The sequence below is a fragment of the Euleptes europaea genome, chromosome 6 (assembly GCF_029931775.1).
Source record: "Euleptes europaea isolate rEulEur1 chromosome 6, rEulEur1.hap1, whole genome shotgun sequence".
Taxonomy (NCBI): domain Eukaryota; kingdom Metazoa; phylum Chordata; class Lepidosauria; order Squamata; family Sphaerodactylidae; genus Euleptes; species Euleptes europaea.
In genome coordinates, this window is record NC_079317.1 from 43,258,753 (window position 1) to 43,283,442 (window position 24,690).

Here is a 24,690-nt window from a genome sequence, read left to right on the forward strand (position 1 = left end):
TTAGCATTTTCAAGAACAAAAATATGTTTTAAAAGAGAACATTTCCCCTGTAATAGCAAGTAAAAGCAATTTGGTGTGTTCCCCAAAGGGCATACATTTTAGAAGGGATTCTGAATAAGCCAGGTTAAACATTTTGCTAAACCGAAAGAACTGGTGGGATTTTTGGAAAAGACCTAGGTTAATAGGCTCATGGAATATACCGTGCAAAGGTTTAGAGTCACCATTCTAAAAGAGAAAAAAATCTCCAGTAATAGCAAAAATAAAAGAGGTGACAGACATTGTAGGCAATGACCAGGCAAGAGAAAACCTCAGACTTCTACTATGCAGTTATTCCAGTCTCAGCCCACTGGTTTGAGTAACTATGTTTAGGATTACATTGGCATTCATATAAATTAGGGAAAAGGTTGATCTCTGCAGCCTAAGACTGTTCGTGTGGGAGATAAAACAAACAGTAAGTACAACACACAGTAAGTACTGGGAAAACAGACATGCCATGTTGTGGGTATCATTGCCAAGAAGCCTGGAGAAAAATGTGATGTCTCTTTAAAACTGTCTTAATGGGATGTTATTTATCTCCATACTAGGAAAATATTAACCTAATCGTTTCCACACATTAAGCTTTTAAAGAGACAGGGCTTTTTCCTCATGCTAGTAGGCAACTCTAGTGGTCCGTCATGTCTTCATATACCAGTGAGCAATACATCTTGCCACCACAACAAAAATAATCTAAATAATAGTAAAACTTTAAGTTTAGAGTTACCCTGAGATAAGAAATGTGGTCCAGCAGCAGCTTATGGAGATACCTCTTATACAGAAGCCACTCATACAGAAAGTCCATATATGTTTTTGATACTAGGGAATTTCTGTCAGAACAAAAGGCACTGTGTAATCAAACTAAAATGCATACAGGAGAATCCCACCCTCCCCATGCTCCACCCCTAAAATCTTGAGGTGTTTCCCAGTCCAGAGCTTGCTTCCCAAAATCCTACCCCCCCCCATCCCCGAGTGGACATGGCAACCCTATAAGAAGAAAATGCCTGCCTGTCTCTCTGTGTGTCTATAATAATGGCTGGTAGACAGTAGGGAGGACAGGTTTATTAGCCCTGAAGGTCTGTCGTTTGCCTGGCCCGACAGCGGGCAACAAACAACTGGGGCCAGCTTTACAGTGACAGTGGCCACCAAAAAACTAGGTCCAGCGTGTCCCCCATGTGGCAGTGGCCACTAGGCAACTTGGCCGAGCCCAGCTAGGGTTGCCAACCTCCAGGTGGTGGCTGGAGATATCCTGCTATTACAACTGATCTCCAGCTGACAGAGATCAGTTCACCTGGAGAAAATGGCTGCTTTGGCAATTGGACTTAGGTTTGCCAGGTCCCTCTTCTCCTCCGGTGAGAGACTTTTGTGAGAAAGTGTGTGTGTGTGTGCGCGCGCGGGCGCTGAGGCATGCAAGTCACTTCCGGTTTAGAACTGGAAGTGCCGCCTCGCAAGGGGCCTTATACCTCTTAGTTTGAGTGGTAAAGCGGCCCTTTACCACTCAAACTAAGAGGTATAAGGCCCCTCGCGAGGTGGAACTTCCGGTTCTAAACCGGAAGCGACGCACGCAGTATGCACGCGCACATGCACATTTGCCCGCCAACCCTCAGGTGGTCGGCGAGCAGAGGGGTAAATTGTAGGGGATTTTCCAGCCACCAGCGGGCACCTGGCAACCTTAATTGGACTCTATGGCACTGAAGTCCTTCCCGTCTCCAAACCCTGCCCTCCTCAGGCTCCACCCCCAAAATCTTCAGGTATTTCCTAACCGGGAACTGGCAATTCTAAACCCAGCACTGGTAGCTACTGTACAACTTGTCCTGACTTTTGTCTGGCCTGGCCCAGCAGCTTAACTTGGCCCAGTCCAGCTCAGTGGCACTCACCACTTAACTGGGCCTGGTCTGGTGGCACCCAGCATTGGCGGCAGCCTCTGCACAACTGGGCCTTGTCCACACATGGCCCAGGGGTGACTATAATGCAACTGGGCCCATGAGGATGTTTGGAATTACATATCTTAATATTTTTAGAACATGATAACCACCATATGTATTTAAAAGTTTGATGTCAGGGTAGTAATTGTAATTGTTTCGAAAATGAGAAGGAACTTAAATTGCGTGCTGTGAAAAATGTTCACACTGAGACCGAATTAGGGAGTGATTATTGGTTGGTTTATGCAAAGAAACTATTGATTTCTGTCATGTGATGTTTCACAATATACATTATTATGTAGAGCTGAAGAGCCATCCTTTAGGATCTTAAGAAAAAACATCAGTTGTTCGAAACGAATTTTGTTGCCATGACAATCTAGAACAAAAATTGCTTTCCTTTTTTCTCTATGGAACACATTGAATTGTTCAGAAACAATTTTCCTGCCATTCTCATAGAGAAACCAGATATTTATCTTTGAAGCTGACCATGAGTTGTTGCTTGTATTTCCATGTGCTATCTACTGCAGATGGAACAATGGCTGAGGAAAGCATTTACACTTCACAACTTGGGTGATGAGTTGAAAGAAGCATGACAGAAACATATTCCAGCAGAACAACTTTCCTCTTTGAGGGAAACAGGTCAGGCTCCATGGGGATGGAGAAATATTTCACTGAGATGAAAACAGATTGTCCCTAGAGAGGCTGAAAATCCTCTTTCAACTCTTCTATTTTAGAAAAAAGGTGCAGCTAGAGCTTAAAGCTTTTATAATATATTTTTCATTTCACAATAAACAGTGCTCTCCTACAAATCACATGCCTCAGTGAAATACTACCTCTCTAAAATAATATCAGTCTTGAGAGCCAAAATGGCTTAGTGGTTAGAACAGTGGAATATGCTGAGAAACAACTCAAGGTGTGCATTAAGGGAAAAAAATGTTTGGCTTACTATAAAAACTGAAGCTGCAATACCATAAAGTAACATAAGAATGAAGTCCAGCTCCTACCTTAGATAATATGGAAGATGTTTGTAGGCTGAAGTAAGGGCTGGTTCATTTAACACTGTGGAAACTATACCAGCACATAGACTTTATTATTATAGCAAGTTTACATGCCGAATACCGCTGTATGGCAAGGAGATAGTAAATCTTTACAGAACCCCATGAATTCCCAGTGTTTGTCCTCTTTCACTTTATCCCAGGCTTAAGTCCTGCACTTCCAATTCTTGGGTTGCCAGGTCCCTGGTCGCCACTGGCAGGATATTTTTGGGGCAGAGCCTGAGGAGGGCGGGGCTTGGGGAGGGACTTCAAAGCCATAGAGTCCAATTGCCAAAGCGGCCATTTTCTCCAGGTGAACTGATCTCCATCAGCTGGAGAACAGTTGTAATAGCAGGAGATCTCCAGCTAGTACCTGGAGGTTGGCACCCCTATCCAGTTCTCTGCCAATTAGCCTCAGCTCTAGTAGGGTATGATAACTCTGAAGGCAGGAAACAGGTGCTGGCGATTGTTTGGAACTAGGCCACAACAACTTTTACAAAAACTAAGCAAGCCTTCAGGTTTTTGGATCTCACTGGTTGATGTGGAACTGGGCAGACATGTGACCAGCCATTCGCTCCATGGAGTAACATCTCAAGAGACCTGGCAGTGATCCTTCGTCTTCAGAGAGGGATATCCTAAGCCTATCCTTGCTTGTATTGTCCTGCTATGTAACCACCACCCTGCTTATAGCATCTTGATAATCCTTAATAAACACCAGTGCTAGCTAAATTGGAGTCCAGTAGCACCTCAGAGACCAACAAGAGTTGGTGTAAGCTTTTGAGAGTGAAAGTTCCCTTTGTCAGACACAGAAGAATAGAAGTGGACATCTGAGTCCTTTTATCCTGGTCAGAAGGTGGGAGAAGAGTTGTGAAGAACACTTGTAAAGGATACAAAGGTACGATGTGTATTGTAATGAGCTTGGTTAGAGCAGAGGGGAAATGTTTGGGGGCAGAACATTAGCATCTGTAGTGAGATAAAAATCCTATGTCTTCAGCCCTTGGGGGTCCATTTTTCTGAACTTGTGAATTAACTTGAGTTCAGCAGCCTCATGCTGTAATTTCCCTGTGAAATTTCTTTGTTTGAGGACTGCCACTCTTAGGTCAGCAATGGAATGAACTGGAAGATTTAATGCTCTCCCCCTGGTTTTTGAGTGCTGCAGTTTTTAATGTTGGATTTATGTCCATATATTCTTTTGCATAGGGACTGACAAGTACCAGCATTATCATTGGACAAGGTGAGGCAGATCTTGAGGCCAACCCCTGCCATGAAAAAAATTGTCTTTTCTCTAAGCCTGCTAACTTCACACTACTATAAAATGGAGAAAGTCAACTTTATTATTTTATAAAAGTAAAAGTAGACCCCTGTGCAAGCACCGAGTACCCATGGGGTGATGTCATAGCCCAACGTTTACTAGGCAGACTTTTTTTATGGGGTGGTTTGCGATTGCCTTCCCCAATCGTCTACACTTTACCCCTAGCAAGCTGGGTACTCATTTTACCAACCTTTGAAGGATAGAAGGCTGAGTCAACGTTGAGCCAGCTACCTGAAACTGACTTCCGTCAGAACTGAACTAATGTCATGAGCAGACCTTGGACTGCAGTACTGCATCTTACTACTGTGAGCGGGACTCTCTCTCTCTCTCTTGAATTAATTAATTAATTTTGGGAGGAAAGTGTGTGTGTGTGTGTGTGTGTGTGTGTGTGTTTGTGTGTGTGTGTGTGAGAGAGAGAGAGAGAGAGAGTGAGAGAGTGCTGGAGTGTCCCCATCACTTCTCGGTTTACCCGGAAGTGACAATCACTCTCCCCCCTTCAGCTGGCCCTCGTCTACCTGCTGACCAGCTGAGGGTTGGCGGGCAGCAACAGATCACAAAAACACTAGGGTTGCCAACTGTGGCTTGGGAAATTCCTGGAGATGTGGAGGCAGAGCCTGGAGAAAACAGAATTTGGGGAGGAGAAGGAGCTCAGCAGGGATATGCTTCCATACAGTCTACCCTCCAAAGTTGCCATTTTATGCGATAGAACTGATCTCTATTGTCTGCTTCTTGGAGGTGGGGCTGGGGGAGAATGCTAGAAGTCCCCATCACAATGCTGGAGCTCTTGGGATAAACTCCAAAGTGATGTCATTGCACCACATGCATGGATCGCTTCTCCCCCTTCATCTGGCCTGCTTCCACCTGCCAACCAGCTAGAGTCGGTGACCAGCCTGGTTAATTGGCGGGCAATAACCAGGCAAATGGGAATCCTACCTACATCACTTCCCATTTTTCCCTGGAAGTAACTTAGTGGCATAGCCAACATTACACACCCCCATTTCCCCACCTTCAACCCTTCCCCAGTTGCCTGACAACCCTACATCTAAGTTCCACCAGAACCAGAATTGGAGTTGACACTATAGCGTTTATTTGATGTGGAACTTTTTTTGAGTTAAGCCAAGACCTGCTACTTTCCAGCAGGTTTATGGTCTGATATGCAAATACATAAGAGGTGGTCACAAAGCACAGCCTAGGACACTCCCAGGCCACACCTCCCATGCCTGGAGGCCTAAGTTACTCCAAGGACAATGTTGGACTTGGGGCCATGGCTTAGTGGTAGAACCTCAGCTTTGTATGCAAAAAAATCCCAGGTTTGGTCCTTGGCATCTCCAGTAGTAGTAGATGATGATGTGAAAGAACACTGCCTGAGACCTTGGACAACCAGTGCCAGTCTGAGTAGACATTACTGACCTTGATGGACCAAAGGTCCAATTTATTACAAGGCAACTTGATGTGTTTCCCATTTCCTTGGTGCCCTGGCTATCACAAAGCAGACAAGAAGATGCCTTGAATGGCTTGAGGGATAGATCCACCCTAAGTCTCAGTAAAAAAAAGGTGGACTAAAAATAACTTAAATGAATAATCCTGGGCCACAGTTCATTTCCACTTAAGGTTGCCAACCTCCAGGTGGTGGCTGGAGATCTCCTGCTATTACAACTGATCTCCAGCCGATGGAGAAAATGGCCACTTTGGCCATGGCATGGAAGTCCCTCCCCTCCCCAAACCCCACTCTCCTCAGGCTCTGCCCCCAAAACCTCCCGCTGGTGGCAAAGAGGGACCTGGCAACCCTATTTCCACTGTCTCTGCTATGAATTTTCTAACACAGCCCTGAACAAATTTAGCTTCAGTGTAATCTACAGTTTGGTGGGACAGAATAGAGTCATTTCACTGTGCATTAAATGATTAAAATGTTTTACTACAGAAACTAGTTGGTCTACACATTCCTAAAGGCTGCCCCCTCAGGTAGGAGTAGATCTTGCTCTTGGCTAGTCACCAGATTAATTCCCCACTCACATAATATGAGGTGTTTTTTTTAACCGTTCTGTGCCTATTAAGGCAAAGGTTTTTTGCTGCACTGGGCCTTTACAAGTATTGCAAACTAGCCTTGCTAGTAAGTTCTAATTTTTATTTTCAGCAGAGGCTTTTCTCTGTCTCAGTAATAAGGTTCTCCTCAGCCAGGAAGAAAAGAGAAAGGGGAGGGAGCAAAGCAAATCACCACTATTTTGTTTGGTGTTTTGTGCCACCTGTGGGATAACAGTTCTTTTTTTAAAAAGAGCCTGAAATTTGATTTGCTATTGATTTGATTTGTATTAAGGGGCGGGGGACTTTCCCAAACCCAGTGGTCAAGGAGCTTTAGCAGTTTAATCTAATTCTATACATAGTTACTTAGAAATAAGTCCGATTGGATTTGATGGGGCTTACTCCGATGTTATTGTGCATAGAACTATAACCTTGGACATATAAAGCTGACTTATTCTTAAATGTTTTAAATAAATAATGTTTTAAATAAATAAATAAAATGCTAGAGAGCAATCCTAAGCAGGCCTATACAATAGGGCTTGCACCCAGAACAGTGTTTTAGGATAGCAGTGCTAGTCCAGCAATGTCTACTCGGACTGGTTGAGGGTTTCATGGTCTCAGTTACAGATCTTTCCGACTAGAGATCCATTTGTTTGAACATGCAGACATCTGAACTTGGGGACCTTCTTTATGCAGGGTATGTCCTTTGCCACTGAACTACCTAGTGCAGAAGAATTGTATCTGAAAAGCAGACACGGCTCTATGAAGTAAGGTTGCCAACCTCCAGGAGATTTCCCGCTATTACAACTGATCTCCAGACGACAGAGATCAGTTTCCTGGAGAAAATGGCTGCTTTGGCTATTGGACTCTAGGGCATTGAAGTCCCTCCCCTCTCCAAATCGTGTCCTCCTCAGGCTCCACCCAAATCTCCAGGTATTTCCCAAACTGGAGCTGGAAACCCTACCATGAACCCTTCCCATCAGATATTTTCATCTTCAAAATACAACAGAATTCCTTGTTCTTGGTAATCAAGTCTTAACTTTTGTAATAAATCCTTTAGGATATCAATTTAAATTTTATCTCTGTGTGTTTTGTGTTCCCTGTGTTACGGAGTCACTTTCTTAAGTGTTTTGCTGCTTTGTCTAGATTTTTTTGAATACTGTGCAGTGTACCCTTTCATACAATCGGGTCTGCATGAGCTTTGAGTTCTCTGCTATGGATTCACAGATTATCTTTTCAGCTAAAGATTCTGAGAGTCAGTGTTTTAAATTCTGTTCTTGGGGGGGGGGAAACATTGTTTCTGTGTTACGTGCCGACAAGCAGCCGACTTACAGTGATCCCAGCAAGGGGCTTTCAAGGCAAGTGAGATGCCCAGAGGTGGTTTGTCACTGCCTTCCTCTGCAGAGTCTATCTTGATGGTTTTCCTTCCAAATACTGACCCAGTTTAGCTTCTGACAGCTTATGAGATCAAGCTATATACCACACCGCCTCCCCTCCCACCAAGGAGTTATCATGGATCAATATAATTTCCATATAGCTTTACATCAATACAAATAATGTTTATTTTGGTTGCACTGTGAACGCAATGCAGGCAAAGTGGAAAAAAACTAAAGACCGACTGATTTCAATAGGACCACTAAGCACATGTATAAGTTTCTTCAATTAAAATCAATGGGATTTAGAAGGGCTTTACTTTAGCTGGATCATACCCTATGTAATTTTTTTCTCTCAGTAATTTAAGACAGTGTAAGAGCATAATTGGAGCCCCGTGGCACAGAGTGTTAAGCTGCAGTACTGCAGTCAAAAGCTCTGCTCACGACCTGAGTTCGATCCCGACGGAAGTTGGTTTCAGGTAGCCGGCTCAAGGTTGACTCAGCCTTCCATCCTTCTGAGGTCGGTCAAATGAGTACCCAGCTTGCTGGGGGTAAAGGGAAGATGACTGGGGAAGGCACTGGCAAACCACCCTGCAAACAAAGTCTGCCTTGGAAACGTCAGGATGTGACATCACCCCATGGGTCAGGAATGACCCGGTGCTTGAACAGGGGACATTTACCTTTAAGAGCATAAGAGTTGAAAGCACTGGAATCATAAGACACTGGCAACATTTTTCTATGTATCTGTGAGAGAGAATAATTTGCCCTTTTAAAAGTAAATAATTGGTCTGCATAACCTGATGGAGTTACTGAAGAGTCCAAACAACATCTATGTATCTGTAGGTCTGTCATGTATTTGCCCTCATTACTTGCCATATTTAGGAAGGGATAGAATTCAGCCTCTTAGCAAAAGCAGTTTTGCTTTTCAGTTCTGTAGCAGCCCATTCAGTTCAATGATGTTCCTCCTCCTGATGTTCCTTTATAGTTAACAATAACTTGTTCTTTACTTGTTCTTTATGAGCCTTCTGTGTGGCCTCCTATTCACGACCCTTCATTCCATCTGTTTATCTGCCCATCCATCTAGCTGGCTGTAGCTCAGTGGCAAAGCATCTGCTTGGCATGCAGAAGGCCCTGGGTTCAGTCCTCAGAATCTCCAGTTAAAGACTCTAGTAGTAGATTATGTGAAAGACCTTTACCTGAGATGCTGGAAAGCCGCTGCCAGTCTGAGGAGACAATATTGACTGTGATGGACCAATGGTCTGATTAAGTGTAAGGCAGCTTCATATGGGTGTGTTATTTGAAATAGTCAAGTGCTTAAAGATCTAATGCAGGTCTAATGCAATGACCCCCATATTAGAATGAGCAATGTCTTGTGTGCAAAGAATTGAGAAGAAGACCCTGCAGGGAGCAGGCAAGTGGTCAGCTAGATAGGAATGTTAGAGATCTTCCACCCTTTTATGTCACCTTTTGTATGTCTTTAAACTGATAATCTCAGGTCTAATTTCCTGATTCTTCTTGGAAACTCTCTTCTCTCCCTCCCTTCGAGGCAGCAAGGTAATAGAGGCTATCCCGGTCTCTTAGCTTTCTTATCTGTAATGTAGTGCCCTAATAAACATATAGCTTTATCTTTAATCAGTATGTCTGCAACTTTTCTGCACACTTGCACTCTGCCAACACCCCAACATGGGCATCCTTTATAGAAGGATGCTTTCCTCTGGAACACCTAACATTTTGCAGTTATGTGCATCCCTCCATGGCAGACTCACTACCTAGTCTCAAAATTTCAAAAGTCTCCACAGACGCAACATAGTTGGGACCTTGGTCTAATATAAGCCCTACCTTGAAGCAGTCACTGTTCTTTTAAGGAAAGTGTTAGCCTACTTATACATAGGTAAGAGCTTCTGAACTAAAAAAAAAAGTGTTCATCTTCTATATATATTAAATGCTAACTAGGGCTAATGGGAATATTGGCTTTTCTTATGTTCTTATAAACAAACATTTGGATTTGGAGAGAGTTATACAGAAGTTTCTATTGGTGAAAGCTGGCAATGGTCTTATAGGTGAAGGGCTAAAGGGAAGATTGATCTGTCTACTTCCCAGAAGAGGCTGGGAGCAAAGGGATCAAGAAATTACAGCTCTCATAATGTCTTGCATACTTTCTTGTGAGATTTCATCTCAATATTCCACTCATTCTTGGGACTGCATGTACACAACAGGTATAACCCAAAAAGGCCATATAAAGGAGTTTGGGGGAAGGACCTACAGTGGGAAGTGGCAATGACTGTACTCTACACTGCCCTTAATAGCTGAATATAAGCATCAGATAGCATGTATGGGTTTGGCCATTGATCTGAGTTTATACAGAACTTACAGGCTTAGAAGAAGAAAGATATTAACAAGTGGAGCACAGGAGTCTGCTCTGTACTTCCCTCACCTTTGGAATGTGGTTGTATATGTGAAGTTTGAATAAGCCATTAATGTTGGGAAATGTGCATTTAGTTCTACACCGTTCTCAATTCTTAAAGTATGAGAATGCATGTAAGAGATAAACCATTGCTCCAATGAACACATTAAACTGCCTGATACTATTAGTCCATTGAAGTCAGTATTGTCTACTCTGACTGGATGTGTGTGTGTTAAGTGCCGTCAAGTTGTTTCTGACTCATGGTGACCCTATGAATCAATGGCACTCTGACTGGATACAGCTCTCCAAAGTTGATCACCTGCTACCTGATCCTTTTAACTGGAGAAGTTGGGATTGAACCTGGGCCCTTCTGCATGCCAAACAAATGTCCTACCACTCAGCCACGGACTTGTGCTTTGAGGGAGGGAAGAGGAATTAATTGATGGGTACTAAAAGTGAGAAGAGTCCATAAATCAAAATATTGTCGAAGGCTTTCACGGTCAGAGTTCATTGGTTCTTGTAGGTTTATCCGGGCTGTGTAACCGTGGTCTTGGTATTTTCTTTCCTGACGTTTTGCCAGCAGCTGTGGCAGGCATCTTCAGAGGAGTAACACTGAAGGACAGTGTCTCCTTCAGACACTGTCCTTCAGTGTTACTCCTCTGAAGATGCCTGCCACAGCTGCTGGCGAAACATCAGGAAAGAAAATACCAAGACCACGGTTACACAGCCCGGATAACCTACAAGAACCAAGTCCATAAATCATTACCCCTAGATGAATAGCATTCTAATCTCGTGGCTCTTTGTGTGGGCAAAGAACATTCAAGATAAGGTGCAAAAGCTGGTTCAGCACATTCACCTTGAGAGGATTCACATCCCATATCTAGGAAGCAACTTCCCTGAAGCAGGAAAAGTGTCTCTCGTGACCCCTTTTTACAGCACACCCCCAAAGGCAACAACAAAGGAACACAAACAGTCAAGGTTTGTATAAGACCTAAGAGATTGTATGATCTAAAAGGGGGGGGGGGGAAACATGTACCAGACATTTCTGTTCCTCTTGTGCCTTTCTATTTGTGTTTTTCTATGGAAAGAGCAGGGTGCTCTGCTTCACTTTACAACCACTTTATCTGTGAAGGCGCAAGCTGCTGTTTTCTGTATAACCAACAGTGTGGCTTAATAATAAGGTTTTAATCATGAGAGTACTTGTATGTTATTAAAAGGACTTCCTTCCAAGGAAATATATTTTGGGGCTACGATTTAAAACGAGGGTGCTCATCTTTTAGAATCAATGCATAATATTAAAGCCTCCTGCCATTATGCATTACATCCTGTGGGGGGTGATCTCACATCACTTACAAGGCAGCATAGAGTTTTTGCTAAGTATTATCAAAAACTGCAAAAACTATACCGTAAGAACCTAATGACCTATTTGCCTTGACATCCTCCAACAGCCATCATAGCTTGAATACAGATGTAGCATGCTTAAATGATACTCTAGTTTACATTCCCAGAATGTATCCCCGCCATACCTGCAATTGCGGACTTTCAGTGCACATTCTCCCTTCAGTTGTTTACACATACGAAGTCAAACTCAGTTGTAAACTAACATCGTGATCAAAACTACATGGGGTAATTAAGCTGGAAGCTTGTTTCCCATTTTTTAAAGAGTCATTGGCCCAGTAACAGTACATGAAATCTTTGCATGTAGTGGTATCATGTTCCCATACACCAGGAACTCGCCAGCTGAACATATGTTTGGAAATGTCATTGTTTAGTACTGGTCATCCATTGGGAAGGGGTGCCTAGAATCAGCCTTCCCACTCTATCGACAGATAGTCAGTGAACATTTTCCGGAGTTTAGTAATACGAATCATAAAACCGTATATGCCTGGCTGTCCAACTGATCAGGTTTCTTGTCAGGTTTCTTGTTTGAAGGTGAATCCCAGCCACTTTTTCACTCTCCCTGCCAAAAGAACAGGAAAGGGTGGCTTTGATTTAGAAACCCTATACCTGGCCAAAATGTGCTAAAAGATAACTGTACTAACGATCAGAAAGGCACCCTCCCGCGTCTCTAAAAAAAGACCAATACTATTAATAACAAAGACAATAAAAGCAGAAAGGTAGACGGGTTTTGACAGGCATGGTCACAAAACGAACTGTTTAGCTTTTCCCTATCTGCCCCTTCCCTTTTTCTTTTTCCTTTTCTTTTAGAAAAGAAAGAATTAGATAACATAACTAGTTATATGAAAATGTAAAATGTTTTTGAATATAACAATGACAATGACCAACAAGAATGCTCGTCTATTACAGACGGAATGCCTTACCCTTCCCTTTTTCTTTTCCTGTACCCCATTTCTATAATAAAATTTAAAATTAAAAAAGAAAGAAAGAAAAAGAAAGGCAGCTAGGCATGTACAGCACTCATGTCTGCATATGTGTATGACTGGAAAGGAGTTCAAAAAAATGATCAACATTAGTTGTTTTCCCAGGCAGAGAGAACCAGCCTAGAAACTAAGATCCTGAGACTCATAACATGCATGCCAATAAAGAGATGGAAATGAAAGCTAGTATGATCCAGAATGTTGGACAGGATATAAAGGGCAAGGTTTGAACCTGTATTGAGCTGAGAAGCTCATGAAGCGGGCTTTAGGCCAGTCACTCTCTCTCATCCTGATCCATCTTACCGGACTCTTGAGATAATAAAATGAGATAAGCTACATATATACCATCCTAGATACTTAATTAGAAGGATGATTTAACAATGTAATATAATATAATATATATACACACACATGCATACAACTAAAAGTGACTACACTGGCTTACTTCACTGTCAGTTGCTGGTCCTCTTTTGTCACACACATAAAACAAGATTACATCTGCTCCATATTTGGAACATCTTGCAAATCACCCACCAGTCAACACTGAATGTATGGTATTATATCAGAAGAATTAGTTTCCAGGTTGGCAAATGTTAATAAATGGAACTAGTGGGGATCTGCAATGATTTACAGGGAAGGTAAGGGACATCCCTTCATCAGTCCCCACTTCTACCTTTCTTGATCTGACTCTCTTTCCAAACTTCCCTACTTTGCTCTTGTTCTGCTTCCCCTCACCTGCTTGCTTCCCCACCCTCTTCTTGCCCACCTGGGAAATCTTTTTAAATGCCTATTTCCTCCTGCCCTTGCTTCCTCCCTCACCCTAAACCTAATCCTTTCCCTATTGACTCTTTGATTCATCTCCTGATTCTTCCCTGGCACCAGTGCTTCTTTCCCTGTTTTCCCTCCCCCTTTCTGTTCAACCTCACCATCTTGCTGTTCCCACCTAGCTTTTCTAGGTTGCCATAGTAACCTTCCATAGTAGTTGATGCCTTGGTATTGGCGTGGCCTTGACAATCCAAAATGGAGACCAAGATCTCACAAAATGAGAAAGAACTGTGTCATATCTGTTCTGGGGAGCGTTTACCTCTCACAACAACAACGCTTTATTGTAATGAAGAACAGAACTGGAGAACTGTGTAAACCGGCCTCGCTTATATGCCCCCCTGGCCGCCTGCGGCCACTCCCCCCAATCCGTGATAGGGGGGAACAACCCCCTGGTCGCCAATGGCGCGTCCCGGCTTAGGGCCAATGGGGCACGCCAGCTAGCGTGCAGGGCTTAGGAGCCTTCATCGGGGACTCAAGCTCCTAGGTTTCCCCCCTGCTTACTTGCCTACTAATTACATACACAACATCCTCCAAACTCAAGGTAAACCATGAGTATGTATGTTGGCCCTAGGGGCCCCTCCTTTAAAATTATTTGAGTCCACAGCTGAATTTAGCAAATTCCACAGTGCAAGTGTGCTATCCGAAACAGGGAAAACACCTAGTAATTTTGTGTCCTATTACTTCACACCTCTTAGTATTTCACAGATGAAAATAGAGAAATATTCCTAACATCCATGTTCTCATACAAATGACCACTGCCAAGACTTTCCCATCACCACCAATGTAAATTGATCAAGGTTCTACTCTGCCTCGTGCATGCTATATTCTGTTTTACTTACCACTGGCTTGTCCTCTATTAATTTAAAAGCAAAGAGCAAAGCAGGTGGTGGTTGTTTTTTTTTTTTTTTTTTTGGCTAAAGATAGACTAGAAAAATCTAATTGTCCTACAGTCTGTTATCAGCTGCTCAAAATATACCTCAGCAACTGCAGAGTGTGAAATGTCAGGCTGTGCTCGACATGGTGTCTTATTGTTCACATGCATGCACCAAAGCCAAGATACACTTTCCCAACACAGAGAATGAGCTACCAGAGACTGAGGCAAAGTGCCGAACACTGAAGAATGACAACTTTAGAGATTCACACTGACCCCAAGACTCCCCCCCCCCCAACAAAAGTTCAGATGAAAACTTGATGAAGCTGGGACAGGGACCTGGAAAATAGAGATAATTGGAGCATATGTTTATAATTACCCAACTAAGGGCCGGTCTTGAAAAAAAAACTATATGTTAAGGATCTGTATATCAACTTTATGACTTTTTCATTTGAGCTACAGTCTTCATCCCCCCTCTTGCTCATTTTCAAAAACAGTTTGCCAAATTGCAAAATGCTTTAGAGGACTGCTGTTTACAAGCAAGACTGGAAAGCCTTGGGCTCCCAGAATGGAATGTTCAGTTTGCTGGATGTGGGTTCTGGTTCCTCAGCCTTTTAAAGAGTCACTTTGGTGTTCATCTATCACATTATGAAATATATATCTAAGATGTTACCAGTGTGAGATGGGCCAAACATGTTTGTAAGTACATGTTATACCGACACACTCATCAGAGAGTTGTGAAGCATGCAGTTTATGGCCAATTCATGTTTACTTTCTGAATAATGACTAAATGGTCCCAACATGTTCTATTTCTTTTCTGCATATGTGTGCCTATGTATAAATGTCACTACAGATAGTAGCACTTGTACACACAACTCCAAGCATAATTTTCCTTCAAAGCACAAGTTGTTGTTGTTGTTGTTGTTGTTTTGTATACAGACAATCTGATAGGATGGATGAACAACCACACAGGACAATATGATATTTCTACAACAGCATGTGTGATATGACTAATGGGCCTTCACTGGCACATTCATAGTCTAGCTGAGAGAGTAAATCAGGTTGAGAGGGAACTATTTGAAAGGAAAAATATTTAGGCATCAGATGAATTCATCAGTGTGAATTTCTACTTAAGAGACCTGAAGGACCACTTCAACTATTATGAATTTGCCTATGATCTGAGCTTGATCAGAGCTTGTTTCTTATCTGAGTGGCCATGCTAATGGACAGCCAGTGTGGTGTAGTGGTTAAGAGCGGCGGACTCTAACCTGGTGAACCGGGTTAGTTTCCCCACTCCTACACATGAAGCCTACTGGATGACCTTGGGCTGGTCACAGTTCTCTCAGAACTCTCTCAGGTCACTTACCTCACAAGGGGTCTGCTGTGGGGAGAGGAAGGGAAGGTGATTGTAAGCTGCTTTGAGACTCCTTAAAGGTAGAGAAAGCAGGGTATACAAACCAACTCTTATTATTATTTGTTTGGTGGGGCTCAGAGGTCTATGCTTTCCAATATTGGGTCCAAGCTATAGAATTGTCTGCTGTGAGAACAAATCTGCTCGTCTGGCATTTTGTTAAGACTTCTTAAAATTGTAGACATCATTTGGAGGTGGATAAGTCTGATCTTATAATTGCTGGTCCTGTTGTTTGATACTACTCTGACTTTTTTCTGCTGTTTTGGCCTTGTTTTAATGATGCACATTTCAATTTTGTAGTAACTTTATGAGCTCCTGTGTGCAAATTCTCTCTTTTTCCTGCTAGAGATAGATAGAGATGGGCTATAAGTCCTCCAAGTGAATAAATACATGCATACATAAAAAGAAACATACATGGTGTCCTCAAATCCAAGGTCAATATCCATTGGTTCTTTCATAGGCCAAACACATGTGGTTTAATGTGAAATGGCACAGCAGCCTAGAGAGCCATCTTTGGGTTTTGGCCTTAGCAGGGGTTTACATTCCTTCAGCAGACAGATGGGACCATTTATGTCATTTATTTATATTCATCACCAGCCTGAGGGAAGTACACAGCTTGAAAGAAAGCTTGTTGGTAAGAGCTTGAATCTCTGGCAAATGTTCCACTGAAATTCTAAGTGAAATGGGGGAGAAAGTCCTTTGCCAACTGAAAATGACTATCTTTAGTTGATATTTCCCCCTCAGTTGTTATGAAAAAAATATTATGAAATGTAATTTTACAAACACAAAGAACTGCAGTAATATATTTTTTTTTGCCTTGACTTCCTCAACAGAGAAAGATTTTAGAGCAAGAGAAAACATCTATTTTTAGGAGCACAGGATTAATAGCCTCAAAATGGTAACTGTAGGTAAAAGCAAAGTGAGGGCTGTAAGCCTTTGAGGCATAAGAAAAGCAACAAGACTGGTGATGAAAGCTTTTCAGAAATGAAGAAAAGGTTTCCATAGCAATCTCCTTTTTTTCATTTTCTCAAAGAAAAGTTCCTTTTGAAAGAGAAAGTCATGCTGTAAAAACAAATACTGCCTAAAGTATGCTGAATGTGTTTTGACCATAAGCAGCAGAGCAATCCTAAGTGGGTTTACTTGGAAGTAACACCCAGTTCCTGGGAATGTGTTCTAAGGATTACAGCCAATACTCAGGGCTGCCAAAAGAAAAGGGCTTGGTGGATAAATTTTTAGGACACAATATGCAATTCCCCCCCCCCCCCCAGATGATGCTTGCATAGAGTCTGGGTTGTGTGGAGAAGGCTAGAGGGGATCTTTGTCTGGAAGTCTGTGATGGCTTTCAGCAGCCTTGAAGATGCCTATATTTTAGTAGTATTTTCTAGTATAATTATATCAACCATCATCTCACTATTTTGATTCAAAAGGGAAGCAGATTTGTATATTTAGATACTTGCAAGTAAAACTTACTTTTTCATCCTTCCCCAAATCCAAGCCTGCTTGATAGGGTTGCCAGCTCCGGGTTGGGAAATACCTGGAGATTTTTGGGGCAGAGCATGAGGAGGGGAGGGTTTGGGGAGGGGATGGACTTCAATGCCATAGAGTCTGAATGTCAAAGTGGTCATTTTCTCCAGGTGAACTGATCTCTATCAGCTGGAGATCAGTTGTAAGAACGGTAGACCGCCAGCTATTACCTGGAGGTTGGCAACCCTACTGCTTGAAGGGTGAGCAACAGAATACCCAAATGCCAGTATTCTCTTCTCACATGTAGCTTGGCTTATTCTTGCAAGATCTTGGCTGTGAAGAAACTTTGTTTTGTCCATTTGTGGGAGATTTTACACACACACAAACACCATTTTATTTTTAATTTTAAAAATATATTTCTACAAACCCAGAGTTTTCCCATGGTTCACAAAAATATCTACCATACCCCTACGAGACTTCCCCATACAATTTGTTGTTTCATCCTCACAGGAGGGTCATACTTGGCTGTTAAATATTTGATACTACCAAAGTATCAGCTCTAGGCTGCAGGGCTGTAGTCTGTTATTATTCATGTCCCAAGGTTTGAGTATCCATTACTGACCCATGACATTTCTATTGAAGCAATTTCAAAAACTCTTTGTCTCTCTCTCTCTGTGTGTGTGTGTTAAGTATCTGGGATGCTTTCACATATTTACAATGCAATTCTAAGCAAAGTTACATCCTTCTAAGTCAATTGAAATCAGTGGGTTTAGAAGGGTTTAACTCTGCTTAGGACTGTACAGTTAATCATGTGTTTCTCAAATTTCATCTTCATCTCTGAGCTAAATGGCTTCATTGTAAAGTGGCACCACTCCACTGGCATTATACTAACATAGACTAGGAAGATCATGAGTAGCTCAAGAATATTTATTTACAGGAGTAACATATCCAGTAGTAGACTAAAACTTAAATCTGTCCTGCCCTTTTTGTGGCCCTGTTGCAAAATTCCTAACAGAGGCATAAACCTGATACATGATACTTAGTGTGGTTCAGACACAAGTAGGGTTGCCAGGTCCCTCTTAACTACTGGTGTGAGGTTTTTGGGGTGGAGCCTGAAAAGGGTGGGTTTGGGGAGGGACTTCAATGCCATAGAGTCCAATTGCCAAAGCAGCCATTTTCTCCAGGTGAACTGATCTGTACCTGGAGGTTGACAACCCTAGACATTAGCCCCATGTTCTTAGACAGAACATGCCCTCATCCGCCTACAAAGTTTCAGAGCCCTGTTTTTTTTTTTTTTTTACCTGGGAAATAAATGCCAACATAACAGCTATCATTTAAATAGTTCCTGCCACTTGTTCACTGAAATCAGCAACAGCTGTCCATGGAAACAGGTAAATGAAAGTTGTGTACTTAGGTTAAATCCCAATGAAACACATGGGATTTAAGTGTAGAACTGAGTGATTTAGACCCAGTCTTTCTGCATATTTACTCAGAAGTAAGACTTTACTGTGTTCAGTGAGGCCTGAGCATAATTTAAGATGCAGAGAATTGCAGCCACAAGCTACTATCTTAAACAAACTTACTAGGGAGTATCTTGTTTTATTATTTATTAAGTACATTTAAAAAAAAACCTACCTACCCAAGGAACTCAGTATGCATTGTTCCTTCCTCCTCTACTTCATCCTAACAACTGGTAAGGGTGAGAGAAAGTATCACCCAGCAAGTTTCATGTCAGAGTGGGGATTTGAACTTGAGTGTCCCAGATCCCAGTCCAACATTCTAACCACTACACTACCTGTCAATTAATTAATTAAAATGTTTCTATCCTACCTTTCCTCTTGGTTTAAGGCAGCTTACAATGATAGTTAAAACATCCCCAGCTAAAACCAAAGATAAAACAGCAAGCCCCAAATGCCTCTGTGGTGAGCCAGCATGGTGTAGTGGTTAAGAGTGGTGGCGGTCTCTGATTTGGAGAACTGAGTTTGGATTCCCCACTCTTCCACATGAGCGGTGGACACTAATTTGGTGAACTGGGTTGGTTTCCCCACTCCTCCACATGAAGTCTGCTGGGTGACCCTTGGCCAGTCACATTCTCTCAGCCCCACCTACCTCACAGGGTGACTTTTGTGGGGAGGGGAAGGGAAGGTGATTGTAAGCTGGTTTGATTCTGTCTTAAGTGGCAGAGAAAGTCGGCATATAAGAAGAAGAAGAGTTGGTTTTTATATGCCGACTTTCTCTGCCACTTAAGGGAGAATCAAAACAGCTTACAATCACTTTCCCTTCCCCTTCCCACAAAAGACACCCTGTGAGGTAGGTGAGGCTGAGAGAGAATGACTTACCCAAGGTCACCCAGATGGCTTTGTGGGGAGGAGTGGGGAGACCAATCCAGTTCACCAGATTAGCCTCCGCTGCTCATGTGGAAGAGTGGGGAATCAAACCCAGTTCTCCAGATCAGAGTCCACCACTCCAAACCACCGTTCTTAATCACTACACCATGTTGGCTCTCCAACTCTTTTTCTTCTCCCTCCTTAAAAGATGTCTGCCATTTAAACCCCCTCAAAAGCCCTGGCAAACAGAAGCATGGATCAGCATGGCTAGATCAGCTGAGTATGGGTAATGAGAAAGTTGGAGAATCAGATGCAGCTGATAGAAGGCTCTTCTTGCCACCATGCCAACCTGCTTTTCAATCAGTAAGGCAGGGTCCATAAGAACCCCTAATCTGTTAACCTTCTCTGAAATATCCAGCCACTCCATCCAGGACAAGAGGATTCAATTCCTCTAGAATGTCCATATTCTCAACCAGCATTTTTTCTTTCTTGTCTGAATTCAGCTTCAGTTAGTTCTAACCACCTAATCACAGTGTCAAAGCATGGGTTCAGAACCGAGACAGGCACATCTGGAGGCTTGGATAATGAATTATAGAGCTGCATGTCTGCATATCGATGACACCCAACCCCAAAGCTCCAGACCATTCAGCAGCCCTAAAGGTAAAGGTCCTCTGTGCAAGCACCAGGTCATTCTTGACCCATGGGGTGATGTCACATCCTGACATTTTCTAGGCAGATTTTGTTTACGGGGTGGTTTGCCAGTGCCTTCCCCAGTCATCTCCCCTTTACTACCAGCAAGCTGGGTACTCACTTTACTGACCTCGGAAGAATGGAAGGCTGAGTCAACCTTGAGCCGGCTACCTGAAACTGACTTCCGTCGGGATCACACTCAGGTTGTGAGCAGAGCTTTGGACTGCAGTACTGCACCTTACCACTCTGCGCCACTGGGCTCCTTTCAGCAGCCCTACATATATGTATATATTAAAAAGTATATGGGTGAGATTACAGAACCTTGTGAGAGCATAGAACCCTGTGGAACCCCACAAGATGAATGCCATCCAGTTGATTCTGCACCTCCAGTGGAGACTGTTTTGTGTCCAAAAAGAGAGAAACCACCCCAGTAAGCCCAATTGATCCCAGTGGAATGTACTTCTGAGGAAATGTACATAGGATTGAGCTGCAAATCACATTGATATTATTAAATGCATTTACTTAAAGTCAGACCTGTTGGAATATAGCAAGCACAATCCAGTCAAAATTAAGCACTTCAAAAGCCCCATGGATTGGAGAAGCTAAGGAGACAAATTTAGTTCTGGCTGCCATTCGTTTTCTCTTTCGGTTTTCTTTGATAACTCTTTGGATAGTCTTCTGACATGTGAACTTATATAGTGACACCAGATATTTATGATTTTTGAGCATCGATTGTCCGCACTAGGGCTGTTGAAAAAAAATTCGTTAAAATTGGGATTTAGCAAAATTCAGCCCATTTTTATTTGGGAAATGCTGAAGTCCAAACTCACCCGATTCAGATCTGTGGAATTCGGCACTAAGTTCAGAGTTCAGGGAAAAATTCGGCCATTTAAAGCCATTAAAAACACATTCGCGCCTTTCCGCGGCTCCGGAAGGCAGTTTTGGAGGTAGAGGTCCCAAACTTTCAGTGTAGCTTGTGGGGACCCTTCTTGAAAGAACCCCCACTTTTTGTGAAAATTGGGTCAGGGGGCCTTGAGATATGGGGTCCGGAAGGGGGTCCTCCATCTGCCCATTGGAATAAAGCCATTAAAAAATATTCACTGCTTTCCACGGCTCCGGGGGGGGGGCATTTTTGGAGGTAGAGGTCCCACACTTTCAGGGTAGCTTGAGGGGACCCTTCTTGCAAGAACCCCCAAGTTTTGTGAAGATTGGGTCAGGGGCCCCCGAGTTATGGGGTCCGGAAAAGGTCCCCCCATCTGCCCATTGGAATAAAGCCATTAAAAGGGATGTACTAAAATGAATGACAAGTCAGCCCATTGGAAGCAATGGGAGAGGCTGCCCACCCCATTGAAGATAATGGGAGAGGGGAATGTCAGTTGACTTCCATTGACTCCACTGAAATACATTACAGGGGATGTACTAAAACGAATGACAGGCTAGCCCATTGGAAACAACAGGAGCAGCTGCACAGCCCATTGGAAACAATAGGAACCAGCCAGAGAGAGACTCATTGACCCACAGTTAACTCATCACAAAGTTGGCAACCGGTGAAAACAGTAGAAAGCACAGTTCCATACAGAGGCAATCAAGCCCACCCCCCAGCAGAACAGGTAAACCCACCCCCTTTGGCTTCCCCCCTCTCTCTCTCTCACACACACACAGAGAGAATCTCCCCCCCCCACATACACACACACAGGAAAAAATTATAGAGAATTATAGAGAAAATCCCCCAAATGGGTCTTACTGTGGATGTCTTCTTCTCTTCCATCAGGAGCAGGGACTGGGAGTCAGGACTCAGGAGTAATCCAATACAATTCTAGCAGACTCACACACACATACTCTCTGGCCATTTATGCACGGGAAGTTTTGCCTTGGATTTGCCACTCTCTAGATGCACATTAAGGATTGCCTGCTCCCATTCATTCCAATGGGTGGATGGGGGGGGACCCCATAACTCAGGATTAATTGCCTTTTAGTCAGACCCCTTGGCTGGGGTAATGGTACGGGCCAACTGCCAAGGCAACCAGACCCCCGGGCCGGGGTAATGGTACGGCCCAACGCAAATGTGTTTTTAAAGGCTGTTTTCCAATGTGCAGATGGGTGGGGGGACCCCTTCCAGGCCCCATAATTTGGGACCCCCTGACCCAATCTTTACAAAACTTGGGGGTTCTTGCAAGAAGGGTCCCCTCAAGCTACACTGAAAGTGTGGGACCTCTACCTCCAAAAATGCCCCCCTGGAGCCCCGGAAAGCCGTGAATGTGTTTGTAATGGCTTTATTGCAATGGGCAGATGGGGGGACCCCTTCCGGGCCCCATAACTCGGGATCCTCTGACCCAATCTTCACAAAACAAGGGGGTTCTTGCAAGAAGGGTCACCTCAAGCTACACTGAATGTTTGGGACCTTTACCTCCAAACATGCCCCCCCAGAGCCACAGAAAGGCGTGAATATGAACACACACACCCCATGGGGATCTCTCTCACACACAAACAGACACTCTCTCTTTCTCTCCCCGGGCCATGCAGCAGCTGGGCTCATGCACTCAACTGCAACTGATTGGCCAGAAGAAGACCCAGCTTGGCCACCGATTGGCCGAGGGAGAATGCTACTAGTTGCTTACTGACGGTTTTGCTGCTGATTCAGAGCCCCCAAATTTGCCGAATTTATTCAGCGATTGCCCCAAACTCACCAAATTCGGCTCATCGTTTTCCCGCTTTTTTTAAATTTGGTTCCATCCGAACTGAAAACCGCTGAATCGGGGAAAATTCGGCTGTTTTTTGGTTCAGGATGAACTGAATCGACAGCCCTAGTCCCCACCCCAAAAGTGTCCCTGAGTATAGGTCTTCATTTTCTTCTACACACATAAGTGCTATGGAAAAAAGTAAAAGGCTGCATTTGTGGGAATTTTTTTCATCAAGGGAAAAACCTGCTACCCACCCCTCACCAAAGGAGGCCACAGGGAGTTCAACGCAGCTGGGTGCAGAGTAGGACTTTTGCAATTGAAAATCCTTCCATTCACACTATGGCTGTAACCTGGTTGGAATTACTGAGCTATGGCCCTGATACACAACAGTCACTCTGCCATTCTAATGATATTTTGTTATTACTATAAATAGCACAGAACTCTTTGGTATGTTTTGTATAAGTATGCCGTACCAAGGGAATATGATATATTTAAATGTTTCCATTGTTTGCCACCTACCTGCCTCAGCTTGGTCTAATTCTGGGCTCCTCTGGTGTGTCTTTTAAAATCAACAGTACTTTATCACAGCAGATCGTATTCTTACAGTTGGAGAACTTTTTAATTCCCTTTTGATTTGCTTGTGGGAGTCCTAGTACTTTTAAGAAAAATGTACCACTTGAATCCTCAGGGCCCTTAGGGCTTGTTTTTGTGACATCCTACCAGGAGCAAAACAAAGAAAAAATGTTCTTTTATATTTTCTCTCTGTTGTACTCTATAACAGTAGATATTTCGAGGGGGAGGGATATTCTCCTAGAAGACAGACCTAACTAAATGGTTTACACAGTTTTCCTGAAAGAAACAGCCAAACTGATATTTTATATAGGGTAAACTGACAAAAACTGTCTGATTACACTTTCATATAGTAATATGAGAGAGGTGAAGCCACAAATCCTCTTCTGTCACTCTTTCTCCATCTTCTGAGAATGCAAGCAATTTATGAGTAGCGCAGACATGTTTCAGGGCCTGAGCAATTTAAATTAGCTACACTAGTAGCTCCGGGGCAATGTGTATATTGCAGCATATTTTTGGCCTTCTCTTTAGGGGTAGTGCCTTGGTTTATTTCTAGGTGTTCAGTGAATAGAACGTAAGAATGTAAGGCCTATTGGCATGATAGAAAGTCTGCATGGCTTCCACAAAGACTTTGTTTCTCGTGTGTTCTCTGCACTCACAAGCCCTCACATACCCTACCATGCCCTCACATGCCAGGTTCTGAATATGACTGTGGTGCATGTAAAGAAGAGGGTTCAGCCTTGCCTCTATGCCATTTTCATGAATGGCCTGGAGGAGCCGCTATTTGCTGTGTTGGGAAACTTATATGTAATGATGGCTAGGCAGCCTCCCAAAAAGTGGCTGAGATCTCATGACCATACCATCACCAAGTATCCCTTCCCTTCAACTTTTTTGAATTTTAACCCTCCCTCATCTTTCAAAAATGTTTTTATATTTTTTCTGTGAACTTGAGGTTTGCTGAGGTCTTTTATGTATGGCTGTTTCACTCGCTGTCACTCCTCTGATGACTTTGGGTCTTTGTTTGGATCATGCACACCATTTCTGATTGTCTGAAGTTGCCTCGCTCCCCCACCCGCATCTCCCCATGTTTTCCCATGTTTTCAAATTCAAGATACAACAGGTCCCTCAAAATGCAAGGAAATACAGGCAGAGAGCAAGGCGACCTCTGATGGTTAGAAACAGCATGCATAATCCAAACAAAAACTAAAAGTTATCGGAGGGGTGACAGCGAGTGAAACAGCCATGTGTAGAAGACCCGAATCTTCTCCCCAGTTGTACCTGCCTCTCATTCTTCAGATTTCTTGATCTGCACCCTGAGGTCAGGTTCAGAATTAGATATATTGATTATTGTGTGCAGAAATACTATACAAACAATC